We start from the raw sequence: 16924 nt of genomic DNA, 5'->3' as shown, positions 1-16924 counted from the left end.
TTGTTATGGGAGGTAAAGGCGGTATTAAGAATAGCGTTGGAATTCCTGCTGTGGCACAGTGGGTTAAGGATTTGACTGCAGGGGCTGTGGTTGGTGCAGAGCTTGGCCCTGTGCAATGGGTTAAGGATATGGTGGTGTAGCAGGTGTGGTGTAGGTTGAAGCTGTGGCTCAGATTTGATCCCTGGTGTGGGACCTTCCATACCCCATGAGATGGCCAAAAAAAAAAAAAAAAAAAGAATAGCATTAATGTTGTGTTTTGCCTAACTAAATGGTTAGCCATTTCATTTAGAGATAGGAATCTCTGACAGCGAATCCACTTGTGACTGGTTCAAAGTGGGTGATTCAGGGAGTCATAGTATCTCCTTGTAGGTATGTTGAGTTCAGAGTGCTTTTTAAATAACCAAGGATACCAAAAGTGCATTGTCAGGCATATAGACTAAGCCTAGATGAAGATTATAAATATGCAAATCATCTGTTAATGGATAATAATTAAAACCAAGGATGTGAAAGATAGCCCCAAAGATGGAGAATGAGACGAGATGAGAGGGCCCAGGACTGTGTCTGCAAGGATGTGAGTATTTCATCGTAGGAGGTAAAGATAAGGCTTGACAAAGGCATGAAGAATGAGTGGTCAGACTGGTAGGAGACACAGAGAGTGAACCGTACTGCAAACCATAGCTTCCAGGTGGTGATGATGTGTCTGTGCAGGTTCATCACCTGTAACCAGGGTGCCACTCCAGTGGGTGATGCTAAGAATTGGGGAGGCAACGTGTAGGGAGAACCACAGGGCTGCTGAAAACTCCATATCCTTCCTTCAGTTCTCCTGTGAACCTTAAACTGCTCCAAAATAAAGCTTTAATAATTTTTAAAATTGTAGGAGACGAGTTCCCATTCTGGCTCAATAGAAACAAATCCAACTAGGAACCATGAGATTGCGGGTTCGATCTCTGGCCTTGCTCAGTGGTTAAGGATCTGGCACTGCCATGAGCTGTGGTGTAGGTCTCAGATACTCAGATCCTGCGTTGCTGTGGCTGTGGTGTAGGCTGGCAGCTGCAGTTCCGATTCAGCCCCTAGCCTGGGAACATCCATATTCTGCAAGTGTGGCCCTAAAAAGCAAAAAAAAAAAATTGTAGGAGACTAAAAAAGGAAAGTGGGTTATATAGCCAACATAAAAGAGGGTTTTTTAAGAAAAAAAGAGTTCATAGTGTCGGCTGTGCCTGCGGCACATGGAAATTCCCAGGCTAAGGGTCGAATTGGAGCTGCAGCTACCAGCTTATACCACAGCTCACAGCAATGCTGGATCCTTAACCCACTGAGCAAGGCCAGGGATCGAACCTGCATCCTCATGGATACCAGTTGGGTTTGTTACCACCAAGCCACAAAGGGAACTTCCCATAGCGTCAGTTCTACTGAGGAACCATGTAAGCTGAGGATGATAGCCTGTTGAATGAAATGATATGATCCGAGGAGGAAAAACTGGGAAGGATGAAGAATGCAGGATTGTATATATATACTTCCTAAGTATCATGTATTCTTAAAGTTCTATAATATCCCATTTCATAATAGGCTTGTGAAGGTATTTCCATGTTGTTAATATTCTTCTAGCAAAGTGCTACTGTGGTTTATTCAATGCACTTCATGTTGTTGGTCATTTAGTTTGATTCTAACTTTTTGCCACTATAAACAATCCTATAATGAGCACCCGCGTAGCTATGTCTTTATGAATATAATTATGTCCTTGGGCTACATTTCCAGAAGTGTAATTGCTAGGTTAAAAGTCATTCTATTTTTTAAATATAGGGTTCCATAATCACTAGAATGCTATTACCAAACCACTCTGAGGCTAAGGCTGCATAGTCTCTTAATGTCTTTTCTCTGGGGAATGAAGTAAATCTAAGTGTTTTTTTCATTGATTATATTTTGATTGGTCTGTACATGTCTCTGAGACTCTAAGCTGAACCACAGTATAAAACATTACTTCCAACGATAATCAATTGTTACTTACTAGGTTTCAGGAAGCCTTCTAAGTTGATGGGCAGAGAAATAGATGATATAGAAAGAAAGATAGATACATGAATGGATGGATGGATAAATGGAGATCTAGAAATCAAGATAGAGGTGGGTGGGTTGGAAGACCATAGGTGGATACGTAACATACATCATGTTATAGATGGATGAATGGATACATGGCTGGCTGGCTGGCTGAGTATAGACATGATAGAGGTAGTTGGAAATAGGTAGGTAGATCGAGAGGTAGATAGATATACAGATTGGCATGTAATTCTGGTAAGATTCCCTTTTTTTCCTTTCATTATTTCTCTGTACATATCAAGCAGAAACAGTAGATTTAGACTGTTTCTGACTGTTGGTCAGCTGAGTGAATTCTCATGTTGAAGTGCAAGGACATACTCTAGAGGACACGCACCCAAGGAACGCTGACAACCCCATAATGATGGGACATGTTGGGGACAAGCAGCAGAAAGGCCTGTGTGCTCCTTGGAAATCCTCACTCAGGTCATTAAAATAAAGGTCCAAATGTTAGAGGATATTTTGTATAAAACGTATTTTAGATTGTGTTTGTAATGTCATATTCTTTCTAATCTCCAAAATCAACCGTTTGAAAACAGACATCATACTTTGCACTGAAAAGAAGGGGAGACGGAATCAGAGGGGGAGGAGGGGCGGGGGAGGAGATGAAGTCCAAGGGGAAGGGAGCTCGCTTTACTCACAGCACATTAATTGCAAAGTAAAAAGAGTAAAATAAAAATGAAGAAATCAATGGGGGAGGCTCTGAAGCAGCCTTTTTTCCAACCAGCAGAGTTCCTTTAGCGTATGACATCTTCCGAGAGAACAGAGCTGTTTTCCTGCATGGAGACCAAGTTGAAAAGGAAGCAGATGGCTGTCACTTCTGTACCTTCATCCACGCCCTTTCCACGTTGGAAATCACAACGGTAGTGAGAGAACAATGAGGAGAAGAGAGCACGTAAGATCTTTTGGAGGCAGTGGAAACAGGCCCTTGCTTTTTACCAACCCCTGAAGACATAGACGCTGTTTCTAACATTGCCTAACATGAAAAATGGGAGAATTTATTTTAAATGCCACCTTCCAAATGAGATGTTAAGACCTTTATGATTGGTGTAACCAGAAGGATCCTGGAGCGGAGCTGCTGGGAGATATGTCTGATTGATCGGGGTAAACTGCAGTGTTTGGGGCCATGCGTTTCATCTGGGGTGATGGCCGTTACCCGAGACACAGGCTCTCGTGGCCCTTCTTTACCCCTCGGGTTTCAACGTCAACCCGGAGTCCTTTATTTGTCCCACGTTTCTGTGTTGGTTCCTTAGTGCTTCCCAGAGTTGATTTCCTGACTCAGAGTTTACGCGTGGCACTCAAGGTCCATAATCAGGAAAGGAAACGACTCGTTGGGGCCTTTTTTAAACTTGTCTGTAAAATGAAGGGTTGGATTAGATACTTTCTAAGGTCCTCTCCAGCTCGAAAATAGGATTCTTATTTCCATCTCTTGACACTCGTTGTTTTTTAAAGTGCTGCTTTTACGCAGTTATGATATAAGTGTGGTAGATATTCCCCAGTGTCGAATTTCAGTGTGTCCACGCCGCATCCAGCGCGATTAAGGCTCGACTGGCTTGCGGTGGCGTGGTCTTGGTATTCCAGGAATAACTCACTCAGTAGCAGAAACTAGAATGGAGTTTCCGAATCTTAAGCATATGTGTGTATCTCATGCTGATACTAACGTCATGATGAAATGCGTGATTATCACACACGTCCCATAGCTCAAAATCAGCTTGGTTACTCCTCATGTTACTTATTTGTGTATTGGTAAAGTCATAAAGATATTTGACCAATATTTTGCCTTTCTTCCAAGGACAATTTTACTGTCATTGACATTGCCGTTCTCAGTGCGGAATAAAAATAAATTGCTTGTCTTTGATCTGTACATTCATCTCGTACACATTTCCCAGCAGAGAGGGACGTCTCAACATAGAGAATGGGCTTGGTTTGCTTCCAAACCATATCCTGTGAAACTGACTTGGGTTTCATAATTTCAAACAGAGCAAAAAATAGGATGCATCTTATCTTCGCTATTCAGAGAAAACTAAATTTGCTAATCCTCTGCGTAGCAGAGTTAAATGGAAAGATTTGGACTTGGAGAAATTCTGATTCTCGTGTCTTTTCAATCTCCTTCTCCACTGTGTCCCTGACATTTTAAGTGACCTGAAGGAAGTCACGTAAATGCATCGTTTCCCTTTAGCAAATGAGTGTTACTCCTGAGCCTCTCAGGGGGTTGCCTAAGTCGTTCATTTGTTAAAAGCCTTGTGCATAAAGAGGTCTCTGAAATTGCATTTATTTTATTATCAATTTTGAAAAAAAAAAATCAGACCTAGAATCCCAGGCCCTTTCACAGTGCTGTTTTATATATTCCATGAGCTTTTCTTTCTTCCCTCCGCCAGCAACTCCTAGCCCCTTCCCCCGCCCCCAAGAACGATGACCTGTGTTAGAGGAAAAGGCCAGTGTGGAAGTGCTATGAAAACTATAAGGCGTCCCACAAGACCAAGCCTGTCTTAGTATTACTAACCCCTGAGTACGGTATAATTTCTACATGAAAGGTAATAATGGCTTTTAGAAATAAAATTGGTCATCTTGGGCGAAGTTCTCCCTGGAAGGAAGTGTCTGGCCACAATATCTCCTTGGAAAACCATACCTTTGAATAAAATAGGGGGTATCAGTTTTAAAATAAATATCTAGCCCTTGTGATCAACTTTAGTAACGCTCAGGGGGCTTAGGATACAGCTTTACCATTCCTTAAACCTCAGTTCAGTGGCCCTGGAATCCACATTTTTCCAAGTCGAGTGGCAAGGACCTTTGAGAACCTCAGAAGTTACGGGAAGCATTAGCCAACCTCACAGCACCCTCTTGTCTGCACTGTGGAACCTGTAGGTTTGTGTACATGTGTCATCTGAAGAATAGCATCAAGTAGGGCCTGTGTGTGGTCACTACTCTGCCTGCCCACCGTGTCTTGCATCTTCAGGAAAAAGCCCTCTTGCTACAAAATCAAGGATTTCTTTTCCTTTCTGTGTCTCACTAACCTCTCAGGAGGGTTTGATGCTTGTAGTCACTGCCTGATCATAAAGCCTCACTTTCCTTGGCTTTGGTGACAAAATAGTCTCCTGTGAAGCTCCTCTGAACTTTACAAAACAGCTGCTTCTCAAGCTCCTTTTTCCCAAACTCCACCTATTCTTCCTCTGCCACCCCAGGACCACAGAATATGCTGCAGATCCCGTACCCCAGAGAGAGGCACCCTTCCAGCTGCCAGCCGCTTGGATCCCTTGCAGGCCCTCCAACCCAGGGTGCCCCCTGCACTAGTGCCATCTGCCCTCCACCCTTCACCAGCCAGGAATCTCAGATTCAGGATTCAAGGAACCCCCACCCTTGCTACCTGACAACACAGGCCCTCACCCGTGACCCGCCTCCTCCCTGAGTCTGACCCTCCTCTCCCAGTCTGTCACCGAGCTCCGCCAATTCTCTTGAAATTGTCTGCAAGGCAGATGAAAGACTGAACCAAGGCTCCCTGGATTCTAGCCCAGCTCTAGGCTTTTGGGAAGGGTCTGAGTGTGAGCTGATTTCTCTTTGAACTTGATTTCCTGATCTTTCAGTAGAAAAATGGCACCTATATTATAGGACTGGGTGGGGGGTTCAAATTCGAGAAGACAGTGCAAGCAAAGCGCTGAGTCGAACCTGTGGCACTCAAGACACTCTTCCCCTCTTGTCATTGGTCCCCTCTCTCCAGCCAAACCCCCAACCACAGGTGTTTCTCAGGGGGTCACTCCAGGCGCTTCTCCACTGAGCTCTGGTTCCATGCATGTCAGCTCCAGCATTCCGTCTGTTCTGCGCCCTGCAGTCAGAGATCTTGCTAAACCACAGAGATGCCTGCGCACTTCCCTGCTTCCTTAGTGTCCTCTGTTTACTTTCCCCCGCTGTTCAGATACAGTCCCACTCCTTCGCCCCGTGTGCGACCCCCCTCACCTGCTCCTCCAGCTTCATCTCAGGCCCCTTCCCGTTTGCACCCTCTGCTTCAGCTGCACTGAAATTCCAGCCCCTGGCATGCGCCATGCTCTTTCTTTCCTCACGAGCCCTCCTCGTGCCCTTCTCGGTGTCCAGCGTAGGAACATTCCTTTGTCTTTCTCCCTCACCTAGCAGATCCCGTGCGTCCTTCTTTGTCCTTCTCTGCAGTTTTGGTTTGTGCCCCTGCTGCAGGCTCTCATGGTGCCCGCATTCTAGAGCACAGGTCTTGTGGTTCTGGGAGTTTTAAAAACAATCTCTCTCCCGAGATTGTTTGGTCAGCTTCTCTTCCCTGCCCTAACCTTTGTTTTATACAGAGCAGCCTTATCTTCTGCAGAATAAACAGCCTCCTGGGGTGGGGAACATGTTGGCAGCCTTGGTCCCTTCTCTGGGGTCTCCTGGATGAAATTGCTAAAGATGGATCTCCCTGGTGTCCCCAGGGGCACAGGTGAGCCAGCTCCCAGGGACATAGATCCCCTGTGCCCCTGAAATTTAAGTAGCTTTTGTTATACCTGTCAAGTCTGATATTTTTGTCATTTTTTTCTCTCTTGCAAATGAGGGAAGTAAGGAGCAGAAACGTTAAGTGACTTCAAATCATTTATCTAAGGGGAAGACAGTTCTCTTGCCATTGGTTCATATCATTAGCAAGGAGTGGGGGAGGCTTCAATGAGTAAAGCAGGCTGGCAAATTTTGAGGAGCCTGGAACACCCCTGTTCTGAGGAGCAGGTTCAGACCTGAGCAACTTCTTTGGGGCCCAGGAGATGGGGAAACGGAAGAGGCAGAAATGCCAGAGCGTCCGGCACTGAAAATTAAAATGATGGCACCAAATGCAACAGCCTTTTCGAGAAGAAAACAGATTAGTCTTTTCAGCATTAGCAGCACATGTACAGAATAGTGCTGACACAAATATGTTGAAAGCACTAGTGTTTAAAAGGTGTTTTCCTCAAGAGAGTACCTTTATATGCTTTAAATAATGCTTAAGTGTAAAATAAAAGTGATGCTTGAACCTGCACATTGGGTATTTTGCTTAAAAACCCTCAAACTTGATTTGAGGACAAACTCTGCATTTTTTATTGCTTAACTAGAAGGGAATATTTTAGCTATTTTTCAGCTCTGTTAAACATCAGCTCTGACTAAAAAAGTGTCTGCCTAGGTGGGTGTTGATTAATGCTGCTAAGAACACTTTGTGTAGGATTTTATGCTAATTACCCTTTATACCCTAACCCGTGTCAGTTTTAACAATCTAAATTAGCATTTTCTCCCAGGACTCAGGAATGTGAGAATTGTGAAATTGGCTCAGTAAGCTGAGTTAGCAGTGAGAAAATTGAGATGTTCTGTATTTCTGTATTAACATCTGCTGCTTGTTCAAAGCGTGATCCTTTCAAAATGATGACGATATTGGGAAAAAAATAAGGAGAGATGGGAGAGTTGCCGCATACTTTATATTTTTTTAAAAAAATTGTAATATTTGACATTGTCATCTACAATTCACAGTAAGCATGGCCGGAATAATGGATTTTTTGATGTACAGTGTTTGAGAAGTTGATTGCATTATTATAGATACAGATATTTTAGCTTCTTTGTTATTTTGGCACCTGTATAATAGAACATACTCTAAAAGATGCTTGGTTATAGAAAAAACAACAGGTTAAGTCCCAGTAAAAATTAACTTTCATTTTGTTTATTTTTGAGGCAGCTTAAATAGGAAACACAGGCATTTCCAGATGGCTTTTCTTTAAAATAGAATACCACATCTCTCCAAGGAGGAAGGTTTATAATAAACTTCCAGCTCATAGAATGGGATATGGACCGAGATATGTAACAATCAGATGCGGGAGTTGTAAACTGCATGGGGGAGAATCTTTATCCATCACCTGAAAGATCTCTCCCAGGTTTGCGAAGAGACCCAGGTCCAGGTCGTTGTTGTTTTCATAATCTGTACCACCCAAGAGATAGGGTTAATATGACACCTTATTAGAAGGAAATCTTTTGGAGTTCCCATCGTGGGTCAGCCGAAATGAATCTGACTAGTATACGTGAGGATGCAAGTTCGGTCCCTGGCCTCACTCAGTGGGTTAAAGATCCAGCGTTGCCATGAGCTATGGTGTAGGTCACAGAGGTGGCTTAGATCTGGTGTCACTGTGGCTGTGGCGCAGACCAGTGGCTGCAGCTCTAATTCGACTCCTAGTCTGGGAACTTCCATATGCCTCGGCCCTAAAAAAAGAAGGAAAACTTTCCAGCCTCAGAGGAGTACATACTTACTCAGCTCCCTCAAGTTCAAGTCTGGTGGAGCCAAGTACTGGCTTTGTTGCACCCACCTTGTTGGGAAATCTGAACCATGGAGCCGTTCTCAGTTCACAGTTGAATGTGCCCCACATTCTTGACGTGTTTCCCAAATCTGAACTCTGTCCGTGCTGACAGTGAAGATTGAGCCCACAATGCAGATTGACTCGGATTAGGAGTTAAAGGGTTGTGGTCTCCCCAGCACTGAGGAGGATGCTTATGCTGGGAATGCTTGGGCTTGAGGCCTCCACGTTCCAGCAGCAGAAAGACACTCTGTGGAGGGAATGCCTTCCTCCCAAGACACTAGTCTAGGGGCCATGCAGGGAGGTGGCAGAGAGGCAGCTGCAGGCCACTGCTTCTTGGGATTTCCGTGAGAACTGACGACCCCGTGAGCATGGGGAAGGCAGGTCGTCTGACATAGGAGGCACAGGTGAGCCATGCTCAGATGCGCTACCTTCTGGCGCCCCTCATCCGCCTTCCCTTCCCAACAAAATCACACGCTGTCTCTTTGCAGTGTCCCTTATGGTCGGAACTTCTTTTCCCTTTCAGTCAGCTTCATAAACCCCAGCACGGCTGTGTTCTTAGCCCCTGGATTGTATTACAGGACAGTCACAATGCAAAAAAAAAAAAAAAATAGGTTCATGCAAAAAACACTTCATTTAAGACCAGCTTTAGAGAGTAAATGGGTTTAAGGGGAGGGAGAGAGTGGCTGGAGTATTTCAGCAGCATATTAATCCGTAACAGTCTCATAACTTTAGGATCATATTTCTGCTATGTTGTACTTGCCAATTTTTTTTTCATGATTTTTGCCTGGTTATGTAAAAATTTTTGAAAATGTAAAGCTTTACTTCCTCTAATATTGCCCATTTTCTCAAATTTATGTCTAATATTTCTTAGAGCACTTTATTAAATTAGCAGGGTATCATGGACATTGTTTAGCCATCTCCTTAGTGTTTTTATTGCATCTAATTTATGGTCCAGCCTTACTGATTCCCAGCTTGTTTTTCAGCACAAGCCTCATCGCTTAACTCATGTTTGGGAGACATTTTTATAGGACATTAAAAATATTTTAAATTACAATAACAGAATGTTCAAATAATAGCACAATAATCACCAAAATAACTCAGAAGTTTCGATGCTGTTAACAACAGGATTTTTTACAAGCCACTAACAAGGGATGTTAGTAAATTTGTTTACCAACTCAAGTGGGACCACAAAAAATGTAAGCACAGCTGACAGGCTTGAAATTATGGAGGTCTTGATTTTTAAATATTATGGAATTTGCATTTCAAAAGAGGCCATAAAGCGATTATATCAATATGTTATATAATATCATTTTGAATACTGGGAATGATCCTGAGAAACAGTCTACAGAACACCAAGCACTGTGCCCGGCACAGGCGAGGCAAGTCTGTTCTCTCATTTGAGTTTCTTTTTCCACTGCCTCACCGATCTTCTGTCCACACCATCAGCCCCTCCAACCAAGTGTTTGTTTCCCCTTATTTCATCTTCGTCTTTTTTTTTCCTACACTAGGTCTAATTTCTTGGCCACCTGTCTTTAAAGAGTTAACTGTGCCAATGATTCCTGAAACCGTGCCTCTGAACCAAATATTTGAGTCAGTCTTTTATTTCTGCAGCTTCCTGGACATCTTATCAGATTTCCTTCAGGCATCCCAAGCCCAAGTGTTTTCCTACAAATGGTGTTTAATTTTGTCTTGCTTTTCCCATCTATCTAATGAGACAGGAATCCTCTTGATCGCACCTCCTAAATATCGCTTGAATCCATCTCCCTGCCTTCACCACATCCCCTCTGCTGTGCTAGTGCAGACCCACATGTCCTCTAGGTCAGCCCAGCAACCTCTTAAAAGCTCTCGCTGACTTTCAGGCTTGCATGCTTGCACACCCCACGCCAGCCTCCAAACCGTTTTGTCATTAGATGGCTCTTTCCACAGGGAAAATATAACCATATAACTCCTCTGGCTTCGTTCATTTTTAAAATTCTTTAAAGAAATTTTTCATCATAGTTGATTTACAATGTTCTGTCAATTTCTACAGTACATTTCTGTAGCACACATTTTTTTTTCTTGTATTATCTTCTATCGTATTCTGTCACAAGAGACTGGATATAGTTCCCTATGCTATACAGCAAGACCTCATTGCTTATCCTTTCTAAATGTAATGGTTTGCATCTACCAACCCCAAACTTCCCTGTCCATCCCACTCCCTCCCCCACTCCTTGACAACCACAAGTCTGTTCTCTATGTCCATGAGTTTGTTTCTATTCTATAATAGATTCATTTGTGCCATATTTTTTTTTTTGGTCTTTTGTCTTTTTTGTTGTTGTTGTTGTTGCTATTTCTTGGGCCACTCCCGCGGCATATGGAGGTTCCCAGGCTAGGGGTTGAATCGGAGCTGTAGCCACCGGCCTACACCAGAGCCACAGCAACGCGGGATCCGAGCCGCGTCTGCAACCTACACCACAGCTCACAGCAACGCCGGATCGTCAACCCACTGAGCAAGGGCAGGGACCGAACCTGCAACCTCATGGTTCCTAGTCGGATTCGTTAACCACTGCGCCACGACGGGAGCTCCAATTTGTGCCATATTTTAGATTCCACATGTAAGTGATATCATATGGTATTTACCTTTCTCTTTCTGATTTCACTTAGTATGGGAATCTCTAGTTCCATCCATGTTGCTGCAAATGGCATTATTTTGGTTTCTTTTTCGTGGCTGAGTAATATTCCATTGTGTATATGTACCACATCTTCTTAATCCATTCATCTGTTACTGGACATTTACGTTGTTTCCATATCATAGCTATTGTGAATAGTGCTGCAGTGAACATATGGGTGCATATATCTTTCTGAATGAAAATTTTATCTGGCTATAATTCATTTTTTAAACTCTTTGCTAATTTTACAATAGAATTCAATTTACAGGACCCTTCATACTCATTCTAGATCTTGTGCTTTTGTGCATCCTTTTTCCTTTGCCTGGAACCTGTGTTCTCCCCTTCTCGGCCTTGTGAATTCCTGTAGATGTTGCAAGACTCAGGCCAGGTGCTCCAAAGAACTGTTCCTGATGCTCCAAAGGCAAAGCTGGGCCCCTTGGAATCCTATGCATTCCGTAATTCTAACACTTAGCCATTTGAGAGAGATGGGCTGCATGCTCATGGTGGCAATCAACCTGATGAGAGCACTTTGAGAGTAGTATCTGCTTCTTCACCCTTTTATTTCCCAGAGTCCATACATAGTAGGGATTGATTTCTGAATGAATGAATGAATGGATGAATGAGTGACAGTACGTGAAGGAAGTTGGCTCCTTTCTCTCTCGGTCTTGGCAAGCTCAGATGCATGTGTTAACTTCCTATTTTCACTTATGTGCTTGGGGGCTGCTAGGTATTCTAAAAGTAATGAGTTTGGACCCTGTCCATTCTTTCATTAAAAGAAAGCAGACTTGCTGAAAATCTGACTTTCATCTTAACAATCTCTGTCTTCAGAATAAACTTTTGCCCTCTCTCCTAGCCAGAAAAAAACTTCAATAATTTTGCTTTTACTTTGAGGAAGAACTGTGCTATCATTTTCTCATACATAAGATTTCAAAACCTCTGAGATCATATTACAAATTAGATCATAGACTCTAAAAGGGATTTTCCATCAAAATTACCCCCAAATAAATACCAGAATATCACTTAATGCAGTTATCCTAATTAAGCATCAGAAATTAATTTTTTGTTATACACAAGAGATTGATACCTGTACCGTGCCTAATGGCCTGAAAAATGCACTGAAACAGTGGAATTACTCAGTATGCCACATACATCTAATGAGAAGTTGCACATCTCCAAACTACATTTTTCATCATTTTTTGCCTAATTTAAACTATATTCAGCACTGTACAAAGTGTTGCCTTCATTTCTCTCATTGAAGCATTTACACGTCTGAAGTTGAAGCTATTTCTTGCAAACTTGATCTTTATTAAATATATCTGATTTACGTTCTGCAGGCTTGAGAAAGGTCAAATTAATTTCATCATAGTTTCACTTTCTGCTGGCGTCTGTTATGCAGCGTGGTACTGCTGTCATAAATAAGGCTTCCTCCTAAGTAGCAACATGGTGTCTTAAATTATATTCATTCAGCCCTAAGATTCCAAGTCCCATTCTAATCAGGCTCCATGTCTTTTGCATATCACATATGGCCCTTTTTGAAATTTGTTCTAATGTGTCTTTATATTTCAAAGAACTGTGTAACCAGGAGATAGAAGAAATTGCAAGGGTGACTTGGCTTTGAATACAAACATGCGTATTATAAATTATAATATATATTATAAATTTTGTGATTTTTTTTATAGAAATCTTTCCTTTCCAGCTTCCTGTGCCTGTATGTTGTAACCCCTCAGCTTTGCATAAAATCATTAAGACCTAGCAAAACCAAATAAAATGTCAAAACACTTTGTGGGTGGGCTTTGAACGAGGCAGATGCAAAGATCCTATGCTTTTGAGTATAATTAACAAAATCTTGAGTGAATATCAAACTAAGAAAAGCTGCCCATGAATAAACAGTGAAAAAGAAAGGAGAATTGGCTCCCACTGGATTCTGGAATTTTTTTGAACTCCAAATTAATTTTCCTTTTGTAATATGTACTTTTGTATTATATCTTTCCACTGGCTGTTGTCTTAATATAGACAAATTATTCTTTTTTATTTATCTTATAGTGATTTCATCATCTTTCAAAAACTTTTACACCTTTTAAATATCTTTCTGGAGATTTCCTTGCCTGTTCTTTGTATCAAGAAAAATCATTTAAAATAACGGCAATTCAGAGTTCCCGTCATGGCTCAGTGGTTAGCAAACCCTACTGGCATCCATGAGGACACAGGGTCAATCCCTGGCCTTGCTCAGTGGGTTAAGGATCTGGCATTGCCGTGAGCTGTGGTGTAGGTCACAGACACAGCTTGGATCTGGCGCTGTGGCTGTGGTGTAGGCTGTCAACTACAGCTCTGATTTGACCCCTGGCCTGGGAACCTCCATATGCTGTGGGTGCGGGCCTAAAAAGACAAAAGACAAAAAAAAAATGAAATAATGGCAAATTTACCCTTTTTCCTTCTGATCTTTAAAAAATTCAGTGCCTAAAACAACCAAAAAGTAAATGGTAGTATTAAATACTGATCTTTGGTTCTAGATCATAACTGTGAATAAAATGATTGTATCAGTAAATATATTCTATACTGATTGCTTTTGATAATCTTTTAAAGAACAGTTTTAAAGTCACTTCCTTTTATTTCTATATGCTACGTCCTCTTAAAATTAAGAATGTGAATTTTAACAAGTGCCTTTCAACAAGTATTGTAACAGCATATTATTTTTCCTTTGAAGATAATAGTGAACCATAGATGTGTAGGTATAAAAGCGAAAATAGCTTTACACAGCAGAGACAGAAACATGTATAGGCTGGAGAGGTCCACAGGAAGGTGATGCCTTTCCCTGAGAAGGAACAGGGGTTATCAGTGTTTAATTGGGTGCTTATTTCTTGATCAGCTATCTAACCCCTCAGTTTATAAGTAGCATAATGTTCATTGTAAAATGTGCATAAATGTGGATGGAACGGACAGTCAATCTTGTGAGATATGCTTGCTTCATCGAGAAAAAATTAGAAGTAAACAAAGGGGTGGGAAAACCCAGTGGACAAGTGACGTGCACTTGTTGGGGCCCAAGTAAAACATAAAGAGAACTTTTTACAACCTCTCCAGCAGCAGCAGCACCACCACCACCACCATCCACACCCCTCTCCCCAAACTAGCAATGTCACTTTTTAAAAAGACTCGTGATGGGAACCTAAAGTTCTTCAGCCTGAATGACGAAGAAAATTATTGACTTTTTAAGATTGGACGTGAATTGCAACATGAGCTAATTTGCCTGGATGTGTTCCCTGCTACTCCGGTTAGTTCTCAAATAGAGGAGGGGGAGATAAAAATAAAGCGGGGGGGGGGGGGATAATGAAACCTCTGTATAGAAAAAAATTGGCATCGATCTCAGAAATAAGAATGTCAGTGACACCAGAAAATATCCAGGATATCAAAACAGACTACTTATCTAACATCACGGCAATGCTACAGGCGCGAATGATGCTAAATGCAATGGATTCCTGCAGCACTGCATCCATGTATCAGGATGAGAATTGGATTGTGACCAGAAAAAAATAAATAAATAAAAGGCTCTTTGACACTATGATTTTGATGGAAAGTCGAATTAGTTTCCTAGAGAGAAACTTTGCCCTGCTATCGCGTACTTTTAGCCATTCCAAATTATTTTCATGCCCAACAGACACGGTAACCAGAGAAGGTAATTTTCACTGCCACTTGGCCAAAGCCTCACATAATTTGCTGCAACTGCCTAAGCCTTCATTTCCTCCTAATAATGGGGCCTTGATCCTCTCCTTCACAGGGACCGTGGAAGTTATTTAGGATACCTGAAGCACCACTTCAAAGAAGATTCTAGAGAAATAAAAAGCGTTGAAAAAGCACTTGCAGACCACTTACCTGATGGTGTAGGTTGTCTCTACCAAACGTCCCTGGATTTTGCAGTTTCTGGATTAGAGTGTTTTTCAATCAGGTTTTCGTTGCTATTCACCTCTGTCCTTCTATGGGTGTACATGCTGCAGCTGCCTGTTCTGTACCTACAGCAATGACAGAAATGTTGACACAAATGGTGGTAGGTGGAGAATGATAGCATGGATTTAATTTTGGAATCCCAAAGCTAATAATGCGAACGAATTAGAGCCAAAAATTCACTAGGAAACGATTGGAGTCTTAGTCCACACACTCAAGTCTTTAAAAAAAATAAATCACATTGTCATTTACTTTACGTCAGGTTTATTTGACTAGGATGTCCGATCCTTCCGGATTTCAAGGGCATTCTCTCTTAGTATCGTTGCAGCTTCCTCTCCCTACGAAAGGTCCGGCTCTAAGAAGCCAATATGGAACCTAAACACAGGCAATGGTTAAAATTTCCAGTTCATCGTGCTTTTGCTGACGTTCATTTTTCTACTCTTTCAGCAAATACTCTTAAAATGCATTAGCGTAGACCATAGAACCTGAAAGTGCAGAACCACTAAGGAACTACTAAAATGCTTCTTAATATAGTTACTGGTTCCAGATGAGCTGGCAGGAACAACTCTAGGCCTATCATCGTACTATATTTTCCATAGTTACTGATTTTTAAATACTCTCAGAAAATGATACCTTTTCATAGTAGTCCTATAAATAGACCCAGTGGAGTTCCCGTCATGGCTCACTGGTTAGTGAACCCAACTGGCATCCACGAAGATGCAGGTTTGATCACTGGCCTTGCTCAGTGGGGTGAGGATCCGGCATTGCTGTGAGCTGTGGTGTAGGTCGCAGATGTGGCTCAAATTTCGCATTGCTGTGGCTCTGGTGTAGGTTGGCAGCTACAGGTCTGATGGGACCCCTAGCCTGGGAACCTCCATATGCCATGGATGCGGCCCTAAAAAGACACACAGACCAAAAAAAAAAAAAATACAGTTAGCAATGTTATACTCTGTCTACTTTCTGTCTACTTCATTGTTTAGAAATGTTTTCTAGTATTTAAGTCAGATCATATAAAAACGTATTGGAGGAGAGGGACAGAGCAGTCCAACCATGTTTGTCATGGAGATTATTTTCGAAGAACAGCTCGTGTTGAGACCAGAAGGCTAGAGGTTGTACAGCACCAGTTTTTTAAATGATGGGCAAGGAAATTCTTAAGGCATTAAAGACAGATGAAAAGGCTAGCTTTTTGCCTTAAATTTGTACTTCTGCATTATAGGTTTGGGGTACCTTACATTTGCTTACTTTCATAGCTACATAAATATACCTAGATTTATATCCTTATAACGTCATGGCGTGCTCCCTATAATTGAATCCAGGCGCTGGTATTGTAGGTCATCCCTTAAGGAAGTAGGGACATTGTCAGCCCTCTTGTTATGATCCTTTCCCAGTTTGATATAGAACCTCCATTTCTTTGGTTGAAAACACCTGGGAACGTCCTCCTGCTGTCTTTTCTGAAAAATGTGGAGGTCAAAACAAGGCAGGGCATTTGAATAACCTCTGACTAGCATGTCCTCATATAAAAATGGATGCCCAGCCTCTAAGTTCCAAAGTGTCTACAAGAACTGTGTCCTATTCTTGCTCTACTCCCGAGATACCCAAGTGGAGCGTGGGCTACCCAGGAAGTGCACTAAATGATTCATATGGGTGTGGGACAATTTTTCAGGTTCTTTTTAAAAAGCATATTAGAGTCGAGGTATAATTTGCATCCATAGAAATGCACTCGGTGTTAAGTGTACAATTTGATTAGTTTTGACAGACACATCTACTTGTGAAACCCACACACCTAGCAAGGTGTTGAATATTTCCATCTCCCTGCAGAGTTCTCTCCTGCCCATTTCCAGTCAAATAGATCCCCTCCCAGGCCACCACTTTCTAACTTCTGTTACCATAGATTAGTTTGATCTGGTTTCAAGCCTCAAACAAATGGAACTGTGGACTCTGTGCTTTTTGTGTCTC

This window comes from Phacochoerus africanus, chromosome 12, assembly GCF_016906955.1.
Source record: "Phacochoerus africanus isolate WHEZ1 chromosome 12, ROS_Pafr_v1, whole genome shotgun sequence".
NCBI classification, from domain to species: domain Eukaryota; kingdom Metazoa; phylum Chordata; class Mammalia; order Artiodactyla; family Suidae; genus Phacochoerus; species Phacochoerus africanus.
Note: the sequence above shows the minus strand (reverse complement) of the source record.